The sequence below is a fragment of the Rutilus rutilus genome (genome assembly GCF_951802725.1).
Source record: "Rutilus rutilus genome assembly, chromosome: 23".
Lineage (NCBI taxonomy): Eukaryota > Metazoa > Chordata > Actinopteri > Cypriniformes > Leuciscidae > Rutilus > Rutilus rutilus.
This window is the reverse complement of record NC_140233.1, coordinates 9,298,091-9,325,008: the sequence shown is the minus strand read 5'-3', so window position 1 is coordinate 9,325,008 and position 26,918 is coordinate 9,298,091. Positions and strand designations below refer to the sequence as shown.

Here is a 26,918-nt window from a genome sequence, read left to right as displayed (position 1 = left end):
ATCCCTTCTAGATTATATTATACCTTGAGGTAGCCCTCGCACACAAAAAGGTTGGACCCTGGTATATAGTAACTATATGTTTTATAATTACAAGTTTGTGTAATTTGGGGTTTCTGTAGCCAGTGACATTTCATTATTGGTATGTTATGGCATTGTACATTTTTTGTTTTTATTTGAAGGCTGAGGCTTCATTAATAAACACAACCCCAATTATCATCATTGTTTTGAGATGTTACTTGCTGTGAATACCTTGTCTGATAGGCTACAGTATTGTGGCATAGTATCAGGACATCCTTGCTAATGTCTGTTGCACACGGCTAGAGGCGGATGGCCGGATGATGGGCCTATTTGGGAGAAAGTCCAGGGCTGTTTTTTAGCCCCAGTCCGTCCCTGCTGTCAATATGAGCAGGGAATTATTCAGAGCAGCCAATGTTTTTCCTGAAAGCCATCTGAAGACTTCAAGACTCAGAAAAGCTGCTGTATGTTTCTGCCCACAATTTGTTTGGTTGAGTTCAGAGAATAGTTTGTGTAGTAAACAGAGATGAAAGCAGCGAGAAGGCAACTCAGGCCATGATGACAACAGTTATTCTCTATCAACTAGGTGAGTCAAGTGAGTTCACATCAGGTCTCGACAAATCCCCGCTTGCCCTGAGACTTTGGTTTTAAAGTTTGCAGATGTGTGTATTTGTAAATGTAGGCCTACACAGGAGACTTTTTGAAGTACTGACCGTGATTTGTGAAATCATCACTTCAGCCAATAACCGTTTCCACTTGGATAATTAATAAACAAGTTTCCCATCCAAAAACTCTTTTGCAAATTGTACAAGTTTAACTTTTCACATTCAGTGTTAGGCTACATTTTTTACTAAATTAAAAAAATGTAAACAATAGTAGATCCTTAAATAAGCCTCCTGGGTCTCCATATACTCGTATCGCCATTGACAAAAACCATATCGGTCGACCGCTAGTCCTTTGTGAAATGGTTTATTGCATTTCCTCACCTCTTTTGAGATATACAGTACGGAAGGTTCATGACATTTTGATTGAATTACATTGACTTAAACTTTCAGGCTATCCTCCTGATGCTGCAATACGATTACCATCTACCCCTGATGTTTTTATATGGGCTTAAAGATAAAGGCATCCATCCAGCCAGAAACAGAGCTCCAGGCAATAACAGCATCCCACCGCACCTGAGATGTGTCCATTCAGGTCCATTAAAGCACAGCTGGTGTCATTTAGACCCGGAAAGGACGATTCCCTTCGCATTTTATAGAGTTGGAAAAACAGCGAGCCCCTTAGCCACAGCGCTCCATCACCCCAGCACAGCGAAGCGTGTTCGGATATTCAGACGTTAACATTAGCCTAGCATACATCATCTGCTCCAGGCTGAATTAGATGCTCACATGTGAATGCTAATAGGCAAAAGTTTCCAAGTAGAAATTTGAAAGGGAAAACAGAGTCTGTTGCCAAAATCTGCTCTCCTGACTGATTAATATGCATCAGATAAACTCGTAAGCAAAGCATAAAATTGATCTAAAAAGACCCAGTCAGATGTGTGTACTGTGTATGCTAGATTATGATGTAATGATTGCGCTAGCGGGCTAGCATACATAAGTCAGGGCTTTTATAATCGCATTGAGGAGATCTATTTGTGCCAGTTTAATAGATAGCCGTCTAATTTAATCTAATTTAATTTCTGCTTCTCTAGAGTCTTGTTCTCCTGGTGGTCATGCAGAGAGAGAAGGGTTTTGTGGTGAAGTGTGAGTGTGTGCATGTATGCATGTGAAGATTAGACCAGACATTATTCATATTCTGTCACATGGTCTAGTTTATTTCTAAATGCCATCATAGACTTGGAATGTCAGAGACTTGAATAGAAACACACTGTCGTTTTGCACAATTTATCAGTGCGCTTTATTTAAAACGAAGAAAAAGTCGAACCTTTGGTTCCATCTCAGATGTCATATATTAGGATAAAAATAAGGTTTAAAGTAAAACAAATGCTGAAAGACTGCAATCACTCAAGGTAAATGTGAATAATAATAATATACAATTATTAAAATGGCTATGTGTGATGTTGTAAATTTACATTAAAAGTTGTTTGATGCCTGATTTTGGAATAGTTATTCATAATAGTTTACCGTTTTTACCTGTAAATGTTAAAATTATGGAATTCATATAATGTAATGAGATATAATTAGTAAAATATCTATAATAACCCCCTTTATTTTAGAAATTATATATTTTTTTTTCCATTTTTTGAGTTAGCACTATTAATTGGTATAAGTTTAAAAATAAGGTAATTGATATCGCTTATTACTAATATTAGTTTGTGTAGTCCAACATAGCTGCACTGGCTCAACCAATAGCATGAGTTTGGGGTGGGGCTATCTGTTTGTGTAACCAATGACAGGCAGCTGGAGTTTGAATACAATCTAGCATTTTGTATGATGATGCTAATTCCGCAGAAAGCTTTTTTTTTTATTATTATTTTTTTTTAGGTAAGCTTAAACTTCTTGACAGCTTAGTTGAATTAAATATCTATTACCAACTTTATTTCAATTTTCAATTTTAGGAGTTATCAATATCTGTGAAATTTAACTTTATATTACTTGGTATATATTATATTCAAAAGAAAATAAGCTATATATTTGATTGCTACTGTTAGTTAGAGCATATCCCAAGCATTCAAACACAGTAGCAGCACTGGCTCAACCAATAGCGTGAGTTTGGGGGTGGGGCTATTTGTTTGTTTGACCAATAACAGGCAGGATGATGTACAAGAAACCTGTTTGATAACAGTATTTACTAGTTTTGCAATTCTGTGAAATTGGACTTGATATTACTACTGTAGGTATTAGGTTGAAAATAATCAGTGGTATCTCTTCTTGCTATGCTAACTGTTGACCGCTCCATGATACGAGGTCCCGTATCTTTCTTGTTCGCTCTCTTTCTCTCTTAACCGAAAACCCCCACACCTCTTTGGCTTAGTACCCTTGGGCCTTAGGAAGCTGTTGAGATGTAGAGTGAGATATGATGTGTTACAACTGTGGACACCCTCCACTGTGTCCAATTCTCTTTCCTTCTCACCTTGACACTCTCTCTCCTTTCCTGTCTTTCACACTTCCTCTCCTCCCTTTCGCCTGGTTTGGCCTGTCATCGCTCATCATGTTTCCCTCTTCATTGCTGCTCTGCATCCTTTTGTTTTCGACTGTCCCGCGATTCCTTGTTGGCACATATCTCTTTCTGTCCCACAATGATTCTGTTCCATTTTCTACCACTGTCCACCATCATACCTCCTATCTTTGCTGGATGAACGAAGGAGTGTGAAGGGGGTGGATGATGCCGGGGCGGAAGCATATGTTGGTGCCCCGTGTTGTGTGCCAGACCTTTCTCCACAGGGGGACACCATTGTTTGGCATGATATCACAAATCTTACATATAAAAATGATATTAGAAACATTATAAGTGCTCATTAGCTGGACATTTTAGCATCATTTCAGCAAAGTAAACTGTATAATACTGTTGTCGTCAGTAATTTTTTATTTGAAATGTTATTGAAACATAATTTTGGCAAGTAGTTGTTGAGTTTTTTTGGCATTCTACATTTAAGGTTTCCCAAACGTGGGTTTGCGAACATGGAGTTTTTCATTTGATCACATTATTTTACATTCACCTCATTATATAAGTTTTAGCATTTCACTAGACTTGTAAAGAGAAGTGTTTAGAAACCTGTTAAGCTTGATGGTTTAAAGTTTGAAAGTGAATAGACATGTCATAAATATTAGAATTGGGCTTGTAGTGTAAAATACAATAAGTCTTATTATTATTATTATATAATTAAATTGATTAAAAGCATCATTGTGAATGTGATGTGGACCGTAATTTAGACTGTAAATAAATCATTTTAAAATAAAACCAATCAAAATAAAATACTTATTAAGAAAATCACATTTTATTTGTTTACTTTAAAGTCATGTGCCCAACCAAAATCACATACGTAATTTAAACATGCAAATGTGTTGTTTGTATGGGTGGTTTCACTACAGTGGTTCAGGCTGCAAGATTGCCAAATGACTAAAGAAACTGTAAAACTGTACATTACTTGTCTATTACTGTACCACCCACTGCTTCTTATAACAACGACTGAAATAAGCACAGTTAGAATAGCAAAATATGTGGGAGAGCATTGCTATAGTGTGACTACATTGTATTAGAATAGCTTGCACTTCAACGTTTAGACATAATTCATTATTAAAATGGTTTAATAACAGTATATGGTTACAGTTACACATGAATTGGCTACAAAATACATGTATAAGATGATAAAACAGTTAATTAGTACCCAAATCTTTACCAGAGAGAGAGAGAGAGAGATAGATAGAGAGAGAGAGAGAGACTTTGGAGTGCACACTACAATAAACAACTAGTCGACTTATAGTAAGGAAGCTAAAAGACGCCAATGCAACTTTTCTGAGAGGATTTTATTGTACAAACCACTGCAAACGATTAGCATGCTAACAAAAGCTACACTGCTAAAAGTATCAGAATTAAAAATAGAAATATCTCAAACTAGTCAACCTCACTACCTAACTATGGTTCTTAGATAGTACAGCGGGAAAAAGAGCTTTAAAATATGGGTGAGATGGTGGTTGGAGGGACGTGTGCTTGTAGCTAGCTAGCATTTTGGTGTTTTTTTGGTTAGTTTTTTTGGTTCCACTACCTGACCCTCCATTTGCACTCTTTCCTTTCACAATTTAATTGGTCTTGTGCTTGTCGGAAACGATGCAAACCTGAAAACTGGTTAGCCAGATTTTTTGAAATGTGTAGCATCTGCGCAAAAAGAGCGTCAGTTATTTCAATGTGTCTGTTTTTTTTTGTTTTTGTTTTTTTCACAGAATGAAAAGAGGAAAGAGCGACTTGCAGTGTGCGCTTAGCTTAATGCCTCGTTGATTTTGAGTGTATCAGTCTCTGGGATTTGTACAGTGTGATAAAACAAATGTGCAAGTTGGAAGACAGAGGCTAAGGAGCCATTTATGCATAAAGAGCGATTCCTAGATTCATGTCCTTTATAGGCAAATGACCCCAATTTGATTTTGATGTGAGCGCAGTCTATGATCAGTGCCAGATCTCATACTCGTCCTGAATGTAGGCCATACCCATAGACTATAATGAGTTATGAGTGACAGTTATTTTGAGATGAAATATTAATAAGAATAGAGAAATCTATTTATGGCTGGATTTTTCCTGGGTCAGGAGAGACGGAACGAACAAGGCATTCTTAGAATGACTACTTAATCTGAAAAGTAATAATGCACATAAAATAAATCTATTACAGAAAAAAAGGGTTGTAGTAATACAGTGCAAATAATACAATTATTTGGTTTGATTTTTAAAAGGAAAGTTCACCCTCATGTCATTCCAGACCTGTATGACTTCTTCTGTTTCTTCTGTGGAACATATGTGAGTATTTTTTTTTTCTTTTTATTGTATTTTTAATCCATTCAGTGGAAGTCAATGGGGTCCAATCATTGTTGTTTTGGACCCCATTGACTTTCATTATATGGGCAAAAACTGTTTGAAAGCATTCTGCAAAATATCTTATTTTGTGTTACGCAGAAGGAAAAAAAACATCAGGGTGAGTAAATGATGACAGAATTTTCATTTTTGGATGAACCTCCCCATTTATAAAGACACTTGATGCCCAATGTAAAATCTGGGTTTTGAAGCAAAATTATTTAAAGGTCCCATGGCATGGATTATTTTATTATTTTATAATGTTTCCTGGAGGGCCCTTATAATGTTAGTATGTTTTTTAGATAAAAAATTTTCATATTTTTTTACTAGCCTGATTTAGCCTCTGATTTGAACACTCTGTTTAAGGGGCGTGTTCTTGCATATGAAATAGCTAGCATTACATGTGGAACTCTCTCGAATACTTTTACAATTACAGCTATTGAACGTTTTTACTATTACAGCTATCGAGATTAACGAATCGTGAGAAGTTTTTTAAGTATTTAGATCTATTCCCATCACATAAAAGGTTGCAGTGATGAGCATTGATGACAGTCTGTTGATCGCGTGAATGAAGATCTTATCATTGCAACGCAGTTTCTGCACTCTCACTAATGCTTTCACCAATGCAAACACGATGTAAATACAGTAAGAGCTTCGTTGTGCAGCGTGACAGCGTCATTGATTTCATAACGAGTTTTGGCAAGTGTCCAGATAAACTCGCGCTGTGTGATTGACAGCTTGGGCGATTGGAAAGGGATTGTTCTTTGATCGCTTTTAAATAAGATTGTTTTCATCCTACTAAGAGAAATGACGTGAAGTTGATCGTTTAGTCACTGGCTTGATTTACTGATGCATAAACAGTATTGAAAGATTTTGAGAGAAAGATTATCTGTCTGAACTTGAACAATTACACATCAGAAATTCACATAACCCACACATCGTTTGCAAGCCATGATGTCTCTCAAGGAAAAAACAATATCGCGCTCATTTTCTCATGGGCGGACCAAATTCTCTTTGCGGGCAAAGCAGAGAAAGGGGAGGTAACTTTTCCCCTAATGACGACATAAGGGGAAGATTCCAGATTCACCCATCTGAGCTTTCATTTTCTCAAAGGCGAAGCAGGATACCCAGGGCTTGGTTTACACCTATCACAATTTCTAGCCACTGGGGTAACATAGGCAGGCTAGGGGAACTCATATTAATGTTAAAAAACCTCATAAAGTGAAATGTTCATGCCATGGGACCTTTAAACTGCTGATCAATTATGCATAATCACATCTTGAAAAGGAAAAAAGGCCTTAGCACCTGTCTGAAGCTAGGCTGCAAAATGGTCCTCTGCATAAACTGCCACACAAACCATTAAACAAAACATATTCAAATAGAGCGCTAACATCTGGCTCACTGATCCCAGAGCTGTTTTTAACACAAGCCAACTCACTTCGCCCCTGCTGTTCTGTAATCCCGGTTTGCTCAGTTGCTTCCGCTTTTCCCAGTTTGGTGACTAACCCAAACTGTTTTATCTCCAAGAGAAGCAAATGATGCATTTAATCAGGCAGGAGAAGCTATCTGGGGGCTGTGACTTGGCGAGTGCAAATTAAGTCTTGATGAAGACGGAAAGTGGGCCGGTACTTCGCCATCAGATCCAGCGCAGTGACTTTAGCCCCTTTGATGAGACGTTCATTATGCACGGTGAAGGAATGGCAGCTATCAATCTGCCAATGAGCCGTATAAATTGTATAAATTACTCTAATAGTGTGAAGCGCTACCTATAAGTGTTGGAAATGCAAATTGACCCTAATTGATTGCTGTAGGGACAAGTGTTTTCTCCCCTAAAGTCACTCTTGCTCTTTTTTCCTCCTTGTGTGCTGGTGACCGAACCTTCCAGAGGCAACTGTCATTTATTCTGAGCTGAAAATCTTCCCAGCAGCCCCCACAGTGCACAGACATTCAGCTGGAGGTGTTGGTTTCACTTAGCAAGCTAAGAATATGGCTTACAGAATGCTGATTTCTACCTATAAAAAGGGTGAAAGTTTCAACAATTGAGGACTCAAATGAGCAAGAGTGCTGTCATACTGAATTTGGTCGTAGTCACAGCCGATTGCGAGTGTGTGGCCAATTAAACGTTAAAACTTTAACATTTTCAACCTTCATTTTAATAGAATTAAATTTTCATTTTTTGTTTTACTCAATATTTTGTCATACTCGTTACTTTTTCATTTGGACTAAATGGCATCTAATTTATTTGACTTTTTCACATTCTAAAATAACATATAGTTTACATTTCTATTTACATTACAGTGTAGATTTATTTGCAAAATTGAACCCAATATTCAAACATTTCACATATATTAGATTATATTAATTTCTGCTTGTTTCACTTAAATGTTTTAACTTTTTTTTATCTAATTTTTTTATTTAGTCATAGCTTTTCTATTTTTTTAATTTATTTTTTTATATTGATTAGATTTGAATTTCAACAAAAATTGCATCCAATTATATTCTGCAAAAATAATATTTCGTTTATGAAGTGTGCAAAATTAAAGACATATTCAAACAATTTATATTAATTATATTAATTCATTATATTAACGTACGCATATAGAGTACAAAATTGAACAAAGTTGTGATTTTTATTTTTTTTGCTTTATAGATATTAATTATCCATGTTTTTAGACGCATTTCATAAAAAAGGTCATTTACACATTCTAGCTAGCAAGTAACTTAATTCAAGGTCGCTTCAAGTTATTTTGTGCAGATGCAAGTTGTAATATTGCCATATTTTTCTTCTGAAATATTTGTTAGTGATTTGTTATTATGCAGTGTTATTGTTGTCATCTATTTGAATGAAAACTTTCATTATTATCATGATGCAAAATTTTCTTGGTTTGTTGTCTTTGTTAACCTTGACTACAAAACATGTTTACCACCTCGTTTTAATCTTTTTAATAACGTGTATCTCACCTAGGTATAGCCATTTGATAAAAAGCAAATGAATTTGCTAAAATGATCAAACTAGGACCAGTTGGAAAACAAATGCACAACTTAACTTATTGATGGTGAAGGGTGAGGTGGGTGAACCTTGCTCATCAAAATCTCTTAAATATTCATCATTCAAATTGTGATGCATAGAAATCATGCAGCTCTATCGAATATCGATTTACAGTGGCATAACAGCAGGGCCACATCCTGATGCGTCAGCTGGAAAAGTTGTGTTGTTTTCCTGGAGGTTGAGGTTAAAGCCAGAGCCATACAGCCCTTTGCCCTCAGAGACGCTGAGTCGACAGACCTGTGCTGGGTGTCTCTGACACACACACACATAAACACTTATACGTGCATAATAAGACCACACAGTGAACCTTGCTCGGTACAGTACACAGCAGCGTCCTTTATCTGATGCTAAGCCTCCCGGTTTTTCTCCGCATCAATAACGCTACAACATTGCACGTCCCTTAGGCTCTCTGTTGCTGTTTTCATCATTCGTTTTCAAAAGGCACATGAAGTTTTTCAGGAAACGCTATTGCAAAAGCAGCATGTTTAGCTTCTCTCATGCGTAGCTTTCCACCTTTGGGGAGTCTTCTCTTTTTCGCGAGTCTGAATACACGAGTACAGAGTGTAGTCTGACCGGTCTCATTTGTAGTCAATGAACGAGCATAATTGGCATGTGTTTCTATTTGTCCTTTGGGCCACTGTAGGCTTCCGTAGTGCCATTATCAAAGAGCCCCTTGTACTGAGGGAAACGGCAGGTTTTCTATTCAAAGACCTCCCTGTGGAGGACGACTGCGGGTCTGAGAGGACGAGCGGGGGAACGCTCACCTCAGGGTCTCTGCTAGACTCAGGCAAACACACGTCTTCATGCTGGGCCGCCTCAGACCAGGCCAAGAAAAGGATCTCTGTTCTTTCCTCGACTCCAGACTTTAGAATTTTCTCTCCTTCTATTGCTTTCCACCCTCAGTTTCTCTCTGAGTATGGAATGTAATAGTAGCATACTGCTTACAGCTCCATGTATTATATGTGAGTTGTATTACATGTGAAACTGTATGCTGTACACAGTTCCAGTTTATTATTCAGATAGTAGTGTGCTACCGTGTTGTCACATACAGTATACTTACTACATGTCGTTAATATGCCAGGGCAATAGTAATCTGATGAGTTTGCCTCCGGTTCATATGTCATGGTTCATGAGTGGTGTCATAAGTCATGCGCATTGCATTGTGGGATATTACAGAGCCCATAAAGGGACATGGTGGTGGAGAAAAATTAGAGGAGGAAGGAAAAAAATATATTTCAAAACATTTGCGTCCCCCCCAAGAAAATTTACATTCGCTCGCAAACAACTCAAAAGCTTTGCAAGCAAACGTAAAGTTACTCAGAGAACGCAAACATTTAGCAAGCAAACGCACAGTTTCTCGAGGAACAAATATTTTGTAAGAAAACGCTTCTCTTGTGTATGGTTGTATGTATGTTGTGTATGTATGTATGTTGTATGTATGGTTTCTCAGGGGAACACAAAACATTTGCGAGGGAAAGCAAAAAGCATTCAAATATAATATTTCCTCCCATTTCATATATTTTTTCCATCGCCATGTTCTTCAAAGGGCTCCGTAGGGATGCAATAGACACATTGGCTATGTTCGAAATCATCCCCATACCCTTAAATAGGGGGCACTATTTGAGAGAACAGCCATTAGTACTGGCGTCCGAAACCATAGTGGACGTTATCGTGTGCACTTTTTCAATCCCATAAAGCGCTGCAATAACGAGTGTACAACTGATGTACACTTAACGGCTAGAGGTATACCCGTAATGCACTGTGAGGGTCGTGCTGAACGATTCCCGCGTCTGTCCAGAAGATGGCGCCCACAGAATCATGCATCCATTTTCCAAACCACCAGTCCGATGTGGGTGCAGCGTAATACCATATTTTAATTTATTTATTACATTCATTGTTTAATTAAGGTTTGTACATAACCATGACAGAGTTAAATATACATATTTTCATTACTACTGAAGCTGCCAGTTTGCTAAGTTTCGAAAGATTATTAAACAGCAAGCACAAACTACGCAGAAGTGGCAGCCTTTCCGGCACACTTTCGTTCACTTCAAGTGGACTATTTTAGTGGTCAAACGTGGGGAAATGTGAATGAGTGATTTGGAACACAGCCAATGTTATCTAGTATATATGTTGTAGGTCATCTTCGTATTCCATGCATACCTGAAATTTGCATACTTGTTTCGGTAACACTTTTTCATCAGAGCACACCATGAGGTGTCGTTATGCACACGATTACAGTGCATAATGAATGCATTACAAATAATTGTATAAAATTGTGCCGTTCTGAACATTCTAGTTCCTTTTGTGGTTCATGTCTCTCTTTCTTTCTGTCTGTTTTTCTCTCTTATAACATATTTCCAGATCACATTGTCTATTTTTATTCTGTTTTTACCCCTTTCAGTGCTGTATTATTGTGTCTAATCTGTATGTCTTGTGTTGGATGTCATGTAATTGGCTGTTTTTCTCTCACATCATTCTGCCCCCACTGAGGCGGTCCTTTTGCTCAGCACAGTTCCTGTTCAATTAAAGTCACATTCCGCTCAGTTTATTCCACACTGTCCCTCAGGCACAGTGACATGAGAGGAAAGCTGCATATTGACTGACACACATTAATATGCAAAAACAAAGACACATGTATACAGAGAGACAGATATACACTCAAATGTTTTAAGAGTTTGTAACTAAATGTATTGAAGATACCTACATTGTGTTAGTAGTGTGACAGTAACTCGTTAATATCATAAAAGTGTAGCTTTTCCAGTAACTAGCTACATTTTCCAACAAGAGGCTGAGGAACGTGAACAACTCTGTTGTAGTTTTACATGCTCTTCTTTCCTCTTTTTCCTCATATGTTTAGTGTTGGGATGTCTGATTTATTTTAGTGAATTGGTTCATTCAGATGGTTCATATTGAATTATAATTTGAATTATCTCTGCGCTGAAGATCTTTGATCTTCCCAGTGAAAAATAAACGTTAAGTGCTTCTGTTCATCTCTGTTTTTGACTCAGAAGTGATATTGTTTCCCTACTATATAGTAAGTCCGTAGTAAGTCCGAATACATAGCACTCGAAAAACAGAAGCGAAAAGTCCCGTGTTTACCTTCTACTTCCTCCGAGATTCTGAAGTGCACATTTGATGGGAATATCCAATTCTCAATATTAACTAACTATTAACAGTGACTTTTACCTCAGTAAACTCCTAATTATTGCTTATTAATAGTTAGTAAGGTAGTTGTTAAGTTTAGGTACTGGGTAGGATTAGGAGTGTAGAATAAGGTCATGCAGAATAAAGCATTAATATGTGCTTTATAAGTACTAATAAACATCCAGTATCCTTGAAATGTGCATGCCAATAAGCAACTATAGTTAATAGTGAGAATTGGACCCTAAACTAAAGTGTTTCCAAATACTCTCCTACCATAAATGTATATGCAATAAGGTCAGCCGCAAAAATAACTGTGTCCATGCCTGTTCAGCGCTGATTCTTCACTGCGTGTGTCTTTAGTAAATTCTGACGGTAGTTTTTAACTCTAAAATAGGTTTTGCACTGGCGCAAGCGGTTAGTAAATCTGGCCCAAAACCTCAAACGTCACGACTTTTCTGATTTGATAGTAAATATAAAGTTTAATCTGTTCATTATAAAAAGTGATTGTGTCATACAAAGAAACCTCATATTAATTTGTTTTTGTGTAACTCTATAGTAAGTTCATGTAGTTAATTAATATTACCCCGTACTTATTTTAGTACAATGTAAATACGTCACCTTAAAATAAAGTATAACCTTTTTCTGGAAAATTCATATGCCCTCATGTTCTTTTATCAAAATAACTTCCCCTCCCTCTTGCAGAGACTTCTCTTCTCGGATGATGTTTACTGGTGCGAGACAAGCTTTCACTCACATGAGATTGACCAATAGCAAACCACAATCATCCAACCATCCAATCAATTCCCAATGGATAAAGTCAAATCCAGCCCTACATTTTTTTTTATTCGAGAAGCCAATTTACTCAGATACATCACAATAGGGAAGAAGACTATCACAACTTCTGTTTCATGATGACTTTATGCAATTATTGTGTTCACATGCTTTTTCTTTCAAGTATAGGGTTCTCATTCTCATCCCCATTCCAGATAGCTAATCGGATTCGTACAGTAGTGCACTTCATACTTTACTTTGGACCTGATAAGTACCTTATAGGACCAAATCAAACCAGATTCTCAATACTGACTCCAGGGAATGGATCTCATTCTTGTCATCTCTTTCCCGCTGTATTTCTATGTAATACATTTTTACTCTGAATCATCACGGACATCTTTAAAGCAGCGGCAAACATATTGCAGGTTTTAATCTCCCTACTTTTAATCGGATTAGACCAGCGTCCCCAAAGATGGTATCCAGGATCAGGTTCCCAACTGTTAGACATAATAACATGGAAAAGAAGAGGCCGGTTGAACGAGGATGGCAGTTTTTTTCAGAGGCAGTGACGAGGGACTCGGGTGGAAAATCTATCACGCGCAGATCCGGCAGCCATGACTGATTAGGGCGCATGATTAATTATGAGACAGATTGCTAAACGCTCGCTCGCTCCTCGGATGCGGTGAGGTAAAGTGTCTCTGTGGACTGAAATGAAGACCCCTCCCTGCCTCTTCCATCTCTCTCTCTCTCTCTCTCTCTCACTCGTTCTCCATGTACCGCCCTCCTTCTCTGTCTATATAAAGATCTTTTGGGCTAATCAGTCCTCTAGGACACCAGCCCAACAACGAAGAATCTCCTCGCAGCTGTGCACTGTCAGGGCACAACAGAATGCCGTCTTTTTAACCCTGGATTGTAGGGTGTTGCCATATTCTGAAAAAAAAAATATATATATATACTACAAATTGCATTGTAGGAATCAAAATGGCAAGCTTTTAAAAATTAGCTTAAAATGAAAATTCTGTTAATATTATTTAACTTCATTACTTTCTAAACTTTGCTTAACTTACTTTCTTCCATAGAACATAAAAAGAGAACATTTTGAAGACTGTGCTGGTCGCTCTTTATAATTAATGAGAATTAGTACTTTAAATATGATGCAAAAGAACCATAGAATTATCATAAACGTAGTCACAACGACTTCTACAGACAAACAATATGTGTGGCATATAAACAGTTAGATCGTCAGTTTATTCCAAATGCAAATTAGTTCACAGTTTATTGTTAGTCGGACATGGAAAAGTTGGTTGAGTTGTTAACTTGGCTTATTACAAGTCGATAGAGATTATTCTCATATATATTTCTCATATATATATATGTGTGTGTGTGTGTGTGTGTGTGTGTGTGTGTGTGTGTGTGTGTGTGTGTTTTAGGAAGAAATATATTATGCTCGACCAGGCTGCTTTAAATTAGTTTTTTTTTTTAAAGGCAAAAATAGTAAGTACGATTTAAAATTTGTAAGTATTTTAAAATGTCTTTTTTTTTTTTAGGGATGCACGATATATCGGCCACCATATCGTTATCGGCCTGATAAGAAAATTTGGCCGATATATTAAAGCCGATAATTAATGGATTATTTCCCTCAGCTGAGACACTTCAGACGTGCACTGCTCGCCATGATGGTTTTGAATGGTTTGAAATATGATTAGAATAACTTAAAAAAGAAAATACAGTAAAGTCTTTTTAGGCTACATAAAATTATAATGAGGACATAATTGTGTGCTTGGGACATGGCTTTTAATGGTGAGACTTGAAAATGATATAAAAAATGATTTATAGTTATTTATAGTTATTGGCCAATATATCTGTTATCAGCTTTCAAATATAAAGAATTATCGGTTATCGGTATCGGCCAAAATTTTCATATCAGTGCATCCTTCTTTTTTTTTCATTTATTCTTGTGATGCCAAAGCTGAATTTTCAGCAGCTATTACTTAATATTTCTCATTATTATATTACTATGTTGTGGTGCTAAATATTTTTGTGAAAACCGCAATACTTTTTTGTTCCACATTCTTTGATGAATAGAGTTCAATAGAACAGCATTTAAATGAAAATCTCTTTAACATTATACATGTTTTTAGTCACTTTTGATCAATTTAATGCTTCCTTGTAGAAGTATTAATCCCCCCCCAACCAACCAAGCATCCTTACTGACACCCAAACTTTTGAACGGTAGTGTATTTGTATTATTTATAACATAATATTTGCAGTTTTGACAAAATGTCATCTATGTTAGCCAGCTCGATAACGTTGTTGTTGCAGATGCTGATTTCTCATTAAAACAATGTAACGTTTACATTTGCAAGCCATACATTTTTTTTACTGTATGTTGAAGATTACTTGTTCCATTAATTGTTCCGTTAGCCGTCTCAAAACTCTCTCTGAACCGGCGTGCCATCCTTGTTGTTGTCGCTCGGACAGATACAGTCCGATCCATGGACACATGATTCAGACCGTTTTGAACGGCTTCAACAGTTTAATTCAAAAGATAAAATATTCGAATACGATCATCGCTCTTAAGCACCCCTTCCACAAAACCACTGACAGGATGACCAAGAGCCTCCTGTGCAATGATCCTGTCTCCTTCCTCTTCCCTCTGTCTTTCTCAGGCCACTCGGTGCAACTATAATCAGGGCAGTGTTCCACCATTTTCATTAAGATAAGCACTCTCTCTCTCTCTCTCTCTCTCTCCTCCGTCCTCATGCCTCCCGCAGAGCTGCAGGCCAAGCAGGGAGGCAGCGTGTATACTGTAATTTATACGCATGCATATGGGGAATTGGCCCGGCGTTGATGGATGTCTCGCTCGCTGGTCGCAGCTCCTGCGGGCGACTCTTGTGTTGAGGTGGCGTTTGCCTCAGAGGACCACAGCTTCAACAGACGGAGAAAACCAGCAAACGGATGCTTATAAGACAATAAAAACAAGCATGGGAGGTGGGTAGCAATGTTTGAGAACATTTGAGAAAGGTTTTATTTGGGGAAAATGGAGGCGCTGTGCTTTTAGTTTTCAAACAGAATGCCTGATGGAGGAGAGACGTCATGGATCAGTGCTCTCTCTCAGGCCAGAAATAGAACATGTTGACATTTTTTTCCCCTTGCTTGTATATAGATTTTTATTTTTGAAAAGCTAGTATTACAGGTACATCGTTAAGGCCTGTTCACACCAAGGACGATGACTATAATGATAATGATATAGTTCTAAAAATCGTTCCAAATGTAAAAGAATAGCAGAGTCCACACCACAGCTATAACGATTTCGAAGCAGAGGAAGGTTATCGTTGGAATCACTTTCAGAATTTTTTTTTTTTTTCAGCTGTTGGACAATGGAAGCATTAACAGCCAATCAGAATCTGTCCTGCTTTAAAGAGTTTGAGCATTCAAAGCAACAGTTGACAAAACTGCAGTGCACGCTTAGAATAAACCGAACGATATCATCTTCTGCATGGATGCTAATTTAGTTGTCGTTAAAGTTATCGTTCTTGGTGTGAATGGGACTTTAAGGACAGTCTGCGTCTGTCAGTGCAGTGTGAATCGACCTTAAGTCTGCAAAACTGTCATGATTTTTGTTATATTTGTGTGCATTTGTATAGATCAGTCAGTGGTTCTCAACTGGTTTTGCTTTAAGTCTCAGATTTTCCATTGTAAATCAGTTGTACTGAAATGTATTCATATTAGTCAGTTACCTTTATTTATATAGCGCTTTTTACAATATAGATTGTTTCAAAGCAGCTTTACAGTGATAACAGGAATATAAGTTTGTTCCTGCTGTACAGCAGATTTAGAAGAAAATAGCGTCATAGTCCAGTTCAGTGATGTTTAATTTTTGTTTCATTTATATGTATAGCCGCTCTTGAGAAAACCGTGATGTCATCATACTAATAAATCAAGTAAAATTGGTGTGAAAATACGTCAAACAATAGTAAAGGTGATTTCACCTGTGCTTATTTTTTACATTAACAACCAAGGATATGGAAAGCATTTACATTTTGATAAGCCTATTTATTTCGCTATTCTAACTAGACATGATTATATGCTTAACTGCATTTTATTAGTAACAATTAGTATTGTTTTTCCCTCATGTCCACAAACCAATCAGAACTGCCAACCATCGTTGGGTTTCAACACAGCAGATTTGTTATGACGCATAAAAACTGCATTATGGATAACACTGGCTATGTTTACATGCAACTAAATGATCCATTAGTAATCGGATTGACCCCTCAATTGAACTGAAAAGCCTTCATGTAAACACTTTAATCGATCGGATTGAGCTTGATCCGAATGAAATTTCGATCAGATTGAAAGTGATGGTTTATTCCTTTTCTAATCCAATCGAGAGAACATGTAAACACTTGATCAGATTGAAAACCGAAACTGGAAAGGACTGCGCATGTGCAATCACGTGGCAATGGCGTAATGACGTATGACGCGCGGAACGAGCTACGGTGGTTAAATAAAATTTCATAAATGACTTGTGCTATTCTAAAATTCTCCTACCACTCATCGTCTGTGAAGCGGAGCAGAACAACGTCCCATCAGTCCTCACTTCATACTCTCATCCACAGACACAATTTGGTTTGATAAATAGAAGCAGCACGGCACAACGGTTCATGTGCTCGTCGTCTCCTGATCAGGACCCGAAACAGATCAATATCAACCAATCAACGCAATCGATTTTGCGTTTAAAAGACGTCTAATAGCCATCTAAACACAGCCCTGACGTCTAAGCTAAAACAAGGCAAAATGTGGGCTGTCAGTGAAAATTGAATCGACGTCTAACCATAGCCCAAGAATAGATGCACAGGCTACGAATAGAACATGTCAAAGAAATGAAACCAAACACCTTGGAATGACTGTTGACTTTGCTTACAAGATTGAATATCATACATCTCGCAAGTTATTTTGGCTAGAAGTGGGTTACTCGTAGCTGGTGTATGTCGGGTCTATAGTTAACCCTAGATGGTGAAATGGCGGCTATTGCTTGCTGGGAAATCTCTTTAAAACAAAGAAGCAATTTAGGAGAAGAATAGTATGCACAAACAGCAGAAGATTCTGTATATTTGTGCAGTGTGCACATGTCAAAAAAAAAATCCATTCTGATTACAAGCTTGTGACATATAAACGTGCACATCAACCCAATCACTTTATTTATTGTTCATGTAAACACTATACTTTTGGATTCATCAATCGGAAGGACAAAAGGTGTGCATGCAAACATCCCATACACAAAAGAAATATATTTTCTGGATATGTTTTGGAATATATGCAAATATTTGAAATTGGCCCAATAAATATATTTCATACTTATATTTCATATATTTTTGTTATATTTCAGAATATATTTCAATGTATTTTTTTCTGTACGGGTCCCCAAAAGTGTCAAAAATATATGTGGCATATATTCCAAATACATTGAAATATATTCTGAAATATAACAAAAATATATGAAATATAAGTATGAAATATATTTATTGGGCCAATTTCAAATATTTGCATATATTCCAAAACATATCCAGAAAATATATTTCAAATATAATTCTTTTGTGTATGGGATATCCATTGTGATTCAACGTAACGGGATACCCTACAGGGATACACACTTGAACTTGCTTGCTGTATCGTATGTTTCTGCCAAGGCTTCAGGCTGTTGACCAGGATAGAGTCTAACAGATTCCAAACATGTACAACATGTCTAGCTCTTTTATTCTTCCTAACATGTGAGAGTTCTTTGCCCTGAAGTGCAATGCCTATTTCTTCCTGTCTAATTAGCTGACAAAAAGTCCTCGGATTAGCTTCTCTGATGCTGAGGATTACTTGCGTTTCAAGAGCAAAATTTGAAGAGTGATATTCTGTTTCAGATGGTGTATTCGTTAGTGGAGATCAGAACACTCGGTTAGATCTGCCTTTCCATTTCATTAGTCTGTACGAGATTCAAACGCGAACTTCCGATAAGACTATGACTGGGATTTAGGCCATGCCATTCTTGAATGCAAGCATGTTGGAGAGGCAGTGTGTGTCTCTGACTCATTTGCGTTTTTATCTCGTCTCCCACTTCCCCCGATTTCTAAAAATAACCCTGCAAACCTGCTTATTATTGTTTCGATGTCACACGCAGGACTGACAGGGCGATTGGAGAGGCAAAGCACAAGAGCGTCTGCTCCATTATTAAAACAGTTATGTAAAAGCGAGTGCTTTCTAGGGTGAGGTGTGTTGGGGTAACTGTTATTGACTTATATCAAATATCCAAACCATGGTGGAGAGGCCATACCTTTGCGAGACGGAGATAGAGAGGTGGAAGGGAAATACGAGAGAGACTGAAAATGCTGGCGTTCTGGGAAGCGGACACAAAATCTATTCAAATCCAATTCGAGATTGGCTCTGCTGAGTTGCTGACCACACAAGTGATACAATGGCCAGCGTCTCTATGTTTCAGAGGTATTTTCTCAAAGCCGAATCCTGTCTTTATGCTTTTGCGTTTTACACATAAACAGCTGCAGGCAAACTACAGACAAACTACAGCATGCTTTAACATGATTATCTTGGGTAGGGGTGTGCGATATTGACACTATCTCGCTATTTTATTGATACTGATAATTAGACAATATTTTGCAGAGTGTGTTTTTGTGCTGGTATCTTGGACTGCCGTGGACAGCTGACTCCTGAAGTTTTTGATATTCTTCATATTCTCTGGTCAGTTCTCAGAAATGATCTTTTCCAATAAGTTTAAATAGATTTTTTACCTTTTATGGGCATTTTACCTTTATAAAGCCATTGTTTTCTAACCTAATTAAATGTATGCTTTTGTGTCAAAATTCTAACATTTAATCAGTAAATTAAATTCGGAATAATAAAACACAATATGGCTCAAATGAAATCAGTATAAACAAAATTCATATTTGCAATGCAGAGGAAACACAGAAGCTGCATCTGAAGTGAAATTTAGATGTATTTACACTGACTGTTTAATGCAGCTCAGAGGCGAATGAATGCATTTAACCTGCAGTTACAACTGCATAAATAATGTTTTATTGTTTTAAACATAAAACGTTGAATATTGATATTAGATTTTTTTTTTTTAAATAAAAAGATGCTTTAAATATGAAATTAAAACCGCCAGTAGGTGGCAGTTTTAATAAGTGAGTCATTGAGATTCAACTGATGGCTAGTTCATTCAGGAATGAAGCATTAATTAGTCTTAATTAGTAAGTCATTGAATCCTTCATTCAATCGATTCCTTCAAAAAGTTTATTCATTCGGTAACGAAACACCGCTATGTGTCGCTCAGAGACGCAAAACAGGGCTGTGGCTTGTTTTGAACTATTTACATTGGCGAAATGGAGCAAAAACAAAGCAAGTCACTAATATTAACTTCTTGTTTATTGCACAGTATTTCAATATTGTTTTCAATATTTATTTCAATACATTCATTAAATTTTTGCACCATACTTCTCATAGCTTTGTTTATATAGTCACACCTTTCTTACTTGTATTACACTCTATTGTTGCGCTTATGGCATTTAGCTCACACCTTTGAAGGTTTCAGTTAATGCTGCTGTTAATTACTCTAGGCATTTCTGCACCTTTTGAGATGTGTTGTGTGAGCTCATAGTGTGTCTGTCGGCTGGAAAAAAGATGACATGGAAGCTAGCTATTGGCCATTCTGAATTCCCATCCTTTCTTAGAGGTGGTCTAGGGCGAGATGGCGCATCGTGTGACTTATGGTGTATGTCTACGAAAGCGTATTCTCTGCAACAACTTTAAGACTACAACGAGACCCCGGCTAGCCCGAAGCAATGGGGGCAGTGACTCAAGTTGAGTGGGGTTTAAATTTAGACTTCATCTGTTCTCTATATGCCGTTTTTCCTGTTTCTCTCTCTCGGCCTTTCTTTCTCATTTATTATATAACCTAATTTGGCAGTGAGGACCAAAATAAAGTGCACTCTAAGGCCTAATTGCCATGGACTGCTTCTTCAGCAGTTCCCCTCTGCCGAGTGGATGGAGAAGGGTGGCGGCAGGTGGAGGGAATATTCAAAATAATTAATGGAATATTAAACTAATACATTATATTATATATACTATTTCAAATAATATTACATATACAAATATAAAATATTTAAAGCATTATGCAAAAGCATTGCATAAAACAATACACAGAAAAGGCTAGTAAGCGATTGTATCACACAAAAATTGTGTCAACATGCATATTTGTATGTCTTGTGGAAAAAATATTGAAACGGTGAGTATCTAGGTATGTCAAATCAATTAATTGCGATTAATCGCATGTAACAAAGGTTTTTAAATATATAATGGGTGTGTGTGTGTATATGTGTGTGTATATGTGTGTGTATATATATATATATATATATATATATATAGATAGATAGATAGATAGATAGATATAGATATATAGATATATAGATAGATATATATGCAGACTTTTTGTTATATGCGATTAATCGATTTGACAAGACTAATTTTAACGTTTTCAAACAGTGTTATTGTTAACTAAAACTATTTAAAATGTGTTTTAATTATTAGCAATAATGCTTAATAAAATATAGGTAAATATATTAGATAGAAAAAAGCATATAAGATAATAAAAAAAAAAAACGTAGAAATTAGAAATGTTGCCTTGGTAACTAACTGATATGGAAGTTTAAGAATTAAACTTGAAAAAAAAAAGATGAATAAAATATATTTAAAAGTAATAATATTAATAATATTAATACAAATTTAAACAAAATTACTACAACTTAAAAAAAGTAATAGCTATTTCAAAATGTTAATAGTACTTTATAAATAATACTAAAATAACAAATTGGCCCCATCTACTTTCATTGCAAGCGCTTCACTGTCACCCAGAGTTGTCATTTATTTATATATTTATATATATATATTTATCATTAATTTATGTGTAATAAATAAGTGTTGTCTATTAAGCTTAACTTGTACTTACCCCCAGAATATTCCTCGAAGAGGAACTTGAAAGGAGGGATTGAGGTGTGAACATTTTGATTTTGCCCACTTCCATTGTTGCGCGCTGAATGCCTGCACCCTATCTGGCACTGGCGAGCAGATTAGCAGCCAGTGGACGTGTTTCTATTTGAGGAAATAATCAAGGCCGCCTGCTCTGTGCTCCTCATGGTGTAGCACCACGCATCCACTGCCGAACCAGCAAAATGAGGTCATGTTACATATCCCAGTCCCCTCGGCTCCGGCGGCTACGTGCAAGGGGACCCGAGTGTCGACACGTAGTCGCCACGGGCGCCGTCAGAAAGCAAAGGACCCAACACCATCATCAGGTGAGAGTTTGCAAGAGGATGTGCCAAAGCAGCACCGGTGTCACCTTAATTATTCTCCCTCGGTAAACGTAAGCTCAGAACTTGCTTGATTACTACAGGGAAAGTTCCTCGGTGCCGGGTAGGGCTGCGCCACTTATTTTTAGCATATTACTTTTTCCGCTACTCTCCAGAACCTCCCAGATGAAATCTTTCTTGTGAAAGAATTTGACATTTTTGCTCATTAAAAGTGGCAGCGAGTAAAGACGGCAAGTTAGTTAAGCCCCTTGGTGTTGCTCAATGGACTTTCCATTTGTTTTTTGGGAGTATCTTCTTCAACTCTGGCCAATTGTAGAACATCAAGTCATTCAAAACCGCTTTTAACACTCTGACTAGTTTGAGTTTGTCTACTAACAATGTCCAAAAGTTTACACTAAAAGCTTGGGTTCAGTAAAATCTAGTATATTGTGTTCACCAAGGCTGCATGTATGTTTCATGAATAATATCATGAAATATTATTACAATTTTAAATATGTTAAAATGTAATGTATTCCTGTGATGGCAAAGCAGAATTTTCAGCATCATTACTCCAGTCTTCAGGGTCACATGATATTTCAGAAATCATTCTAATATGCTGATTTGAAACATGTAATATTATTATCAATGTTAAAAACAGTTGTGCTGCTTAATATTTGTGTGTATTTGTGTGTGTGTATATATATTACAATATAAATGTTTAATAGTTTCAATGTTTAATGTCATATTTTGATCAGTATCATATTTTGAGATTGAATATCTGTCCACTTTCGATGGACTTTCGTAACTTTGCATGTTCGTAAGCGAGTTATTTGACATGTAGTTTCAAAGTTACTTATAGTCAGTAGAATGTCTAAAGTGGACCATCGAAATAAAGAGTTGCCTATAAAGGATAAAGAACTCGATCTGTAAGAAAAGCCAACCTGTGGGACATAAAAGTCCCCATAACTGAAAGAATGCACAGTAATTCGGATGCATGCTAACAGAATTAGCAGTAGCTAATGCCACTAACCAGGAAAAGTACTAGAATTTGCTCTGTGAGACCGAGCCGTGCGGGAGGCAACAAAATCTCGGCTTTTCCATAATAAGGCGAAGTGTACTAGTGGGTCCATAATGAGCCGTCCCACGGAGCGCATGTTCCTGAGGCCTGATGGGACTGTGGATTGATTATGGAGAACCAGGGCTTTTCACTTGGTGCGATAATTGAGTTTGAGATGAGAAGGAGGACACCTATTGAGGAGGCTTTAAGAAAGCGCAACTATTTAGGATGAGAGACATCGAGCAACAGTTCCCTCCTTGAGATCAAGACGGCCGAGACTGGGAACGAATAATCCCGGGAGACTCCGTCGACTCAACAGTTTCCAGTGTAATTCCGCCGGGGCTCTCCAGATCACTCTTCACTTTCCATTTCTAGATGAAAAATAAATAAACCTCTTCAGACAGAACCTCTCGCATAGAAAGCCAGCTCAAAAAAAAAGACCTGCTCTCTTTCAGTAGGTCTCCGCCACCCTTCTTTCCTGAACACCACTATCACTCTATATCTGTTTCATCCCTGCTTGCTCACTCTCATCTAGAGTCGCTCACACATAACCCATCTTTCTTTCTCAGACACATACTGGTCAGGATTGGGAGGGCTGGGTTTGAAATGTATTCCAGTACAGTACACTGTTTGTATCACCGTGTTTAGGACGTTTCAGACCAGATTATGTGAGTGATCTGGAGTCAAGAGCTGATTGGCGACACACAAGCTTGATTCTTTGGCTTCTCTTAGAACTATTTTCATGGGGTGGAGAGGAAATATATGAACCAACTGGCCAAATTTAGTTTAAATTTTAAATTGACAGTAATGACATTTCTAATGTCAAAAAATATTTCTATTTCAAGGAAATGCTGCTCTAAGAATCCTGTAATAAATGGATCAATATTTTCCCCACAAAAATATTAAGCAGCACACATATTTTCAACATTGATAATATAACAATATGCAGCAAATCAGCATATTAGAATGATTTCTGAAGAATCATGTGACACTGGAGATTGTTGTAATGATGCTGAAAATTCAGCTTTACCATCACAGGAATACATTATATTTAAAAACATGTTAAAAGAGAAAACAGCTATTTTAAATTGTAAACAAATTTCACAATATTATTGTTTTAACTGTATTTTTAGGTTAAAAAAATGCAGCCTTGGTGAGCATAACATTTTTTTTTTTTAAAAAGTTTCTCCATATTAGCTTCTTGTTTTATTGAACTTTTGAATAAAAATGAAATCTTTTGAAGCAGACAGCAATTCAGTAGCTGTTAATTATTTTATTTTTTTTAATCTTTTGACAACAATATCCATTAAATTTGATCAATATTTCATTATGTCAAGTTGATGTTTAATTGAATTAAGACTAAGATTAAATGTGATATTAAAAAAAAAAAAAAAAAAAAAAAAAAAAAGGTTGAAACACTCTTCACATCCTGAAAGCAATCAATAATAGAAGTGTTTTAATAAAAATATAAAAAATTGACATTTTCTGTGGAAGTCTCAGGACCAAAAAAAAAAAAAAAAGGTTGTCCAATCAATGCATTCGGTCCGAATGCACTGATTGGTTCATTATTATTGTAATGTTATGTGCTTTGAGGCCTAAGGTAATTTAACCCCGTCTCTCGTGATGCTTTGCAGACTCTGCTGTACGTGTTCATGTGTTTTTAAGGTTTGGCTTTGGAGGCGCTTTGAAAGGAGGGTGGAATCACACGCTCGCTATTGCTAGCCTCTCCGAAATTGCTGAGCAATATGATTAACATAGTACTTACTATAGAGTTAGGTTAAGGGATTGGTTTAGGGTTAGTTGCATGGAATAATGCATATAGTTAGTACATGTAACATGTAACAAGGACACTGTAAAATAAAGTGTTATGTCATATTTTACAGTTACATGTATCCCGTTTCTCCTCATCCCTGCAGGAGGTGCTCTTTGATACTGGAAGAAGAACGGCCTGGGCAAATATTTATAACCTGCCTCACGGCCTAACTTCCCTGCTGTGGCTTGTTCCCCAGTTTAGGGTTTCTTAAGGTGCACCTGCAGTGCTCCTTTCTGCAGTCATCCATTACAGAAGGTACAGAGCAAGCAAGGGCTGCTTGACTGATCTATGAGCCAAGGGCAGAGACTCTTACGCAAATAGATTCAGCCTATGTCCATATATCAGATTAACTCCCCGGCAAACGCTGAAGGACCCAGTGAATTTTACTTGAATAGACTGACCCTCTCATTTTGTCTCCATCAGGAACCATCTCAGAATTCCGCGGCATCTTCTTGCTGCTCTTTTATCACCCGGAGTGCGGCCCGCGGCTTGTGTGTGAACGCGTGCAGATGATAGTGAACTTGGACTGTTTACAGGCGGAGGGGATGGTGTCTGCGTTGTCATGAAGCTTTACTGCTCTGATGGGTTTGTGATTGGACGCTGTGGGAGAATGCTGGGAGCTAGCGGACAGGGTAATTCAGGCTAGGCTGACTCTGAAGTCTTCCATAGGAAAATGGCATAACGGAAGTGTCAGTTTATCTATAGAAATTGTTAAAGAGAACCAGTATAAATAATACATTTAAGTCAAATTACTTTAGATTTAAAAATTGATGATGACTTTACAGTCTATGCTGTGATGGTTATACAGGAATAATGGGAGAACTGGCAGGGATTTTATCTTTTTAATTGTTTTCATTTTTATTTATATATTATTTTCAATTTAGTTTTTGTTTTCAGTTTGTTGGTTTGTTTCCTTCTTTCTTTGTATTTAAGTTTTTTGTTTAATTTTTTTTTTATTTTTATTTAGTTTTAGGTTTTCAGTGCTCTAGTTTTGCTTTTGGTTCCAGTTTGTTTGTTTGTTGGTTGGTTGCTTGGTTTATTTATTTTATTTTATTTTTTACAGCTTTCTAGTTTTAGATTTCGTTTCCATTCCATGAGATTTTCTTATACTATTTATTTATTTTTCTAGCTTTAGATTTGATTTCCATTCCTATTATATATTCTAGTTCTAGTTTTAAATTCCATTCCATTAATTCCATTTTTTTTAAATTTACTATTTATTTATTGTTTTTTGTTTTGTTTGTTTGTTTAATTTATTTTATTTTATATTTGCAGTTTTCTAGTTTCCATTCCTATTTTTATTTATTTATTTTTACTGTGTTCTAGTTTTGATGATTTATTTTTTGCATTTTTTTAACACTCTTAATATTATTGATATCTGGCATTTCCATGTTTAATGCATTAGGGTTGTAAATGTTTATTTATTTATTTATTTATTAATGTTGATTATATCATGTATGCAAAGCTAAAAGTAATTTGCTGATATTTTCATTTCATTTTAGTTTATTTTGGAGTCATGAAAATTGATGGTTATTCCCAGTTAAATAATAATTATTATTATTATTAATTTTCTAGTTGTGTTCTACTTTTTGGTTTTAGCTTACGATAGCACGTAATGTCAGCTGGGGCTGTTCCTTTAAGAATAGGTTCGGCTGGTCCTAGATCAGAAAAGGCATTTTATCGTGAATAATGGTCCTGACAGACTGCTTTTCTTCCCAGGGAGTGCAGTCATGGCCACTGAAGCGTGCCGTGTTCACCCCCTCATCGCCTGGCACTTTCCCCCTCTTTCCTTTTAGAGGAAACAGAATAAAGAAGGGAAGTGTGTGATTTATAGAGCACTCTGATGTGTCATCACATTTTTTGGGGTGTATTTACCTTTTTTCGCTCTGCGGATGGTAATACCACAATCCCCCCCCCCACCTCCTCTCGTCGTAATTATTGTCATTTTCATCAGCATTACCACAAGAGATGATGATTATCTTCATCTGTGTTACAAATTAGCCGGATGGTGTGAGTTACTGGTATCAGTCATGATATAGAGGAACTGACAAGTTAATTTAATGCGAATGAGCAATTGTTCAGCTTTGCCGATGTGAAATGCTACTCTCACTAGCGCAGTGCACATCGCCCTCTCCCTCTGACTGTTCTTTGGATAAATGTTGTTGTTTCTAGCTGATTCCTAAATTTGCTTAAAGGGATAGTTCACCC

The 26,918-nt window shown here is 36.8% G+C and overlaps 1 protein-coding gene across 5 annotated transcripts in view; it reads left to right on the top strand.

Moving 5' to 3' along the window:
* lrrc4ca (leucine rich repeat containing 4C-a) overlaps nucleotides 1–26,918 on the top strand; it is a 72,106-nt gene that overhangs the window by 14,397 nt on the left and 30,791 nt on the right. For 2 of the 5 annotated variants that reach the window (XR_014626066.1, XM_084397822.1), the window contains exon 1: nucleotides 18,652–18,979. The exons of 2 other annotated variants lie outside the window; for them this stretch is intronic. The gene's annotated coding sequence lies outside the window, so the exon portion shown is untranslated. Of the gene's footprint in view, nucleotides 1–18,651; nucleotides 18,980–24,780; nucleotides 24,966–25,133; nucleotides 25,343–26,918 lie in introns of those variants that run through there. One more of the 5 variants, XM_084397823.1, reaches the window with a different exon arrangement.